Source organism: Anoplophora glabripennis, unplaced genomic scaffold (assembly GCF_000390285.2).
Source record: "Anoplophora glabripennis isolate ALB-LARVAE unplaced genomic scaffold, Agla_2.0 scaffold91, whole genome shotgun sequence".
In the NCBI taxonomy this organism is placed as follows: Eukaryota; Metazoa; Arthropoda; class Insecta; order Coleoptera; family Cerambycidae; genus Anoplophora; species Anoplophora glabripennis.
In genome coordinates this window covers 45,139-49,128 of record NW_019416224.1, presented here as the reverse complement: position 1 = coordinate 49,128, position 3,990 = coordinate 45,139, and positions in this window count along the sequence as shown.

Sequence of the window (3,990 nt, the reverse complement as noted above, 5' to 3'; positions counted from 1 at the left end):
ATTCTGTATTTAGAATGAAGGATTACCATTAAAAATTTCTTCAATTTATATGGGTAGAAACCGTCAAGGGAAATATATGTACCTAATACCAATAATAGGATACCAGTGGCTGTATATCTATATTAATACTTAATAATGGGCATCATATTCCTTGAAGCAGGCTCTGCACCATGTACAGTTACGATTATAGAAAACAAATTCGATATCCTTCACAAAGAAAAATCATCTCTGTAATTTATTCTGGGTAATTCCATTCTACCATTAAATATTTTTAGCATTTTGGAACGCGTAATAAAAATATATAGGATATTTGAGCAGCTGCATGATACGCTAATTATTATAGTCTTGTTTCTGTATTTAAATTTAAGATGAATGCAAGTTTTTAACGATAAATTATAAAATAAAAATGTCGGAGAAATAAAATGAAGACTGATTTCTACTCCTATTTTACATATTTTTCGTTACTGAGATTACTTATACCAGATGTTACAAAAAAATGGTTATGGGGAAAACTTACATGAGTTACGTTAAAATTAAAATAAAAAAAAATATATGTATTGTTATTAAAAACTAATTTGAAGCACGAACGGCAGAAAAGGTGTCAGCAAACCTATCGCCACAACTTCCTATGTACGCTTATAATTCCAAGGCAGGTATTGTTTTTAGGTCAAATGTTTTCTATAGGTGCTACATCAATTTTGATGAAGCGTGACAGGAACTTTTTCGTTTACGCCAGGCTTAGAGCTCGGAGTTATTAAAAAAAAACACTAAACTTTATTTAATTTATTTAAACTAATTTTAAAAACTAGGTTCTAATATTAAATAAATAAATTTGATATTTTAAACTAACTATTTAAGATTAAATAGTCAATTATTATTATACTTGTGCTCTTTTAATGAGGGAGAACTAAATATGGTGAAAAATTTGTGAATTTCACCTTTCCGTAATTATTATTTTCGACAATTGTTTAAGTGGAACCACATATTTTATGCTAAAGACAAATAAATAATATATTTCATTTAACTCAAATTGCAAAGCTAATTTGGTTGTTAGTCAATATGCAGAAACATATCCGCATAGCTGGCATCCAAGGATATATTTGTTTAAATCTTAATTCGTTACTTAAGAGAAATTGGGAAATTCATCAACAGAGAATGAGTTAATATTGCCTATCTAAAGAAGCTGCAATATCTCGTAAACCAAGCACTGAATCAAATTTTTAAGGCGAAAAAAATAAAATTTCATCCAAAGAACGAACAATTCCTCTTTCTCCCATAAGAACTTGCATTGTTTTATTTTACTTAAATTTACAGGAGACATACACCATCACAGAATAGAAGTCGATGCAAAATTACGTTTAATGTCTTACAAAATAGCATATAGGTATATTATTATGAACTGAAGTCAAAAAGTTGTATTATTGTGGACAAGTCTGCTTTTGCAACAAACTGACTAATTGTAAGACATATATATATCAAGGTTTTATTATAAAATTTTCTATCGCAATGTAACATATTAGTATTATTATCTACGCGTTGTAAATCTTTTATTTAATGCCATTTTTAAAGTATCGTACTTTTTATGTTCTTAAAAATTCAGCGGTAATCTGATTAGAATAAGAAGTTCAATTATAGCAGAGTTGCAATAATTAAGTAAGTGAAGTATTTGCAGACATAAATACAGAATTTCTAAAAAATGAGACTTCGTTTTTCTGTATTTTATGACGAAGTTGAGGGCAAAAATGTTCTTTTTTATTTTAGCTTTGTCATAGGGAGGTAAAGAACACATTTGCCAGATGGGCCAATACGTTATATGCAATTATTACAGTATTATAGTATTATTATATTATTGACAATATTAATGTTCAATTAATCTAATTATTTTTACAGACAGTAAAGGTTATTTTCTTTTATATGATTATATCTATACATTCCATGACTATTCTTATACGCTAAATCATGTGAAGATTCTGATTTAACACTATAAAATTCAATAATTCTAATTTTTTTTAATTCAAATAAATTCTTTATAATGATCACAAACGTGGAGAATATCATTTTAGCTCATATTTATTTGTTTTTATAGTTTCCTTCTTTATTTTTTTGGGTATTGAAAAAAGCAGACAAATGCAAAATATCGTCTTCTGAACTTTTTTGACTTTTCGTTTTAGTTGCTTTGACAGTTTAAATTTGTTTGCTTTGCCATACCTAGACATATTATTCTATCCATACTTAACTGCATATTTTAGAATCTGTAACCAGCAAGGATTCAAGTTCTTGGAATAATTTGACACACATCTTTCACCATTTAACAAAATAATCGCGGTTTCTTTTAATTTTCTTTTAACGGTACCTAGTATTTTTCTTTTATTTTTATTTTTTATTTAATTATTTATTTTAGATTTCTCAAATTGTCGTTTTTTATAGGCAATTTTTGTCAGAAGTCTCCAACATAATATTTATTGCATTCACAAGGTACGCTATAAATGCAATTTTTTATATTTTGAAAATTAATATTTGGGCAAGTATTTGATAATAATGTCCGTAAAGTATTAGTTGTCTAAAAAACTCTTCTAATGTTAAGTTTGTTACCTATTTTCCTTAATTTTTCCGACAGTACAGAATATATGGAATCTTTATTGTGGATGTAATTTCTCTATGTTGTCTAACAGAATTTGTTTTCTTTTCAATGTTCCTAAAGACTGTTTCAACAAAATTCTCAGGATATTGACTATTTATTAGTACATTTTTTATGAATTTCAAATCATTATTAAAAATTTTATCTTTTGTGGAAGTCAATTTGGCTCTCTCGTACATTTTACTACACCTTTCTTTATATCACTATAACAATTTGAATTGTTAGTGTACTTTGGTTTTCTATATAAACTTCTAAAAATTCTAAATAATTGCCATTTTTCTTAATTAAAATATCTAGAAAAGGTAGTGAATTATTGCTTTCTATTTCCAAAGTAAAATTAAGTGTAGGTTGTTTGTTATTAATACTCGTATTAGTTAGAAATATATTTAATTCCTCAATGATAAAAGCCAAATAGCAAGAATATCGTCTACATATCTCCATCAAAAAAATCCACAAAAATATTACTTAAAATTGGTGATAATGATATTGTTATAGTCTTGCACATTTTAATTAAAAACTGGATTTTTTAAATAAAATAAATTTTATGCTCAAAAATAGAATGGATTTCCTGTACCATCGCTAAATTAGTAAAAACTCAAAAATAGAAAAAAATGCCAGAACCTGATCAGTAGGTTAAAGTTTATCGAAACGAAACTTTTTATATTTAAATTTGACTATAAATTAAACAACATATTCCTGTTTTCCGTTACGTAATGTGTAGTAAATATGTCTTTTATAAATATTAATATTTAAAGGGACATAACTATACCTAATAAGACAAACAGGTTATTGCTTAATAATTCGTATATGTGATAAAAATCGATTTGGTAATGATTTTGTAACAATGATATAATGTTTATAATAATATTAATATAAATGTTTGTTATTAAAAGAATGCCAGATTTTTTGCTTCCAATATATGTAAAAATATTCATTCTTCCCAAATACCTCTATCAGAAAAAGTATTGAAGATTCAGGTATGCATTTTCTTTTCGTGTTTTGCAAGTCAGATGAGGACATCTTTTACTTAAAAAAAATCAGAAACTGACTACTGTTCTTTTATCATTTCTCAGTCAAATCTGTATTCATGTAATACTTAAGACAAAAAATATCAGATGTAACAAATGTTTAAGATAATTCAAAACAGAAAACGATATTAAAGTTTTTGAAGAGTCGGATGGAAAATATCTTTTATTAAACTTTATAGATAGTTTAATATTAGAATGTATCTTCGATCCTCTCTGCACAAATGAATTAAAATTTAATTCTAAAACTAATTTATATAAAATATTTCTTCAAAAAGTAGCGAAGTTTAGATTTTATTATTTTCCCTTGAAGACATTTTCAGTAGG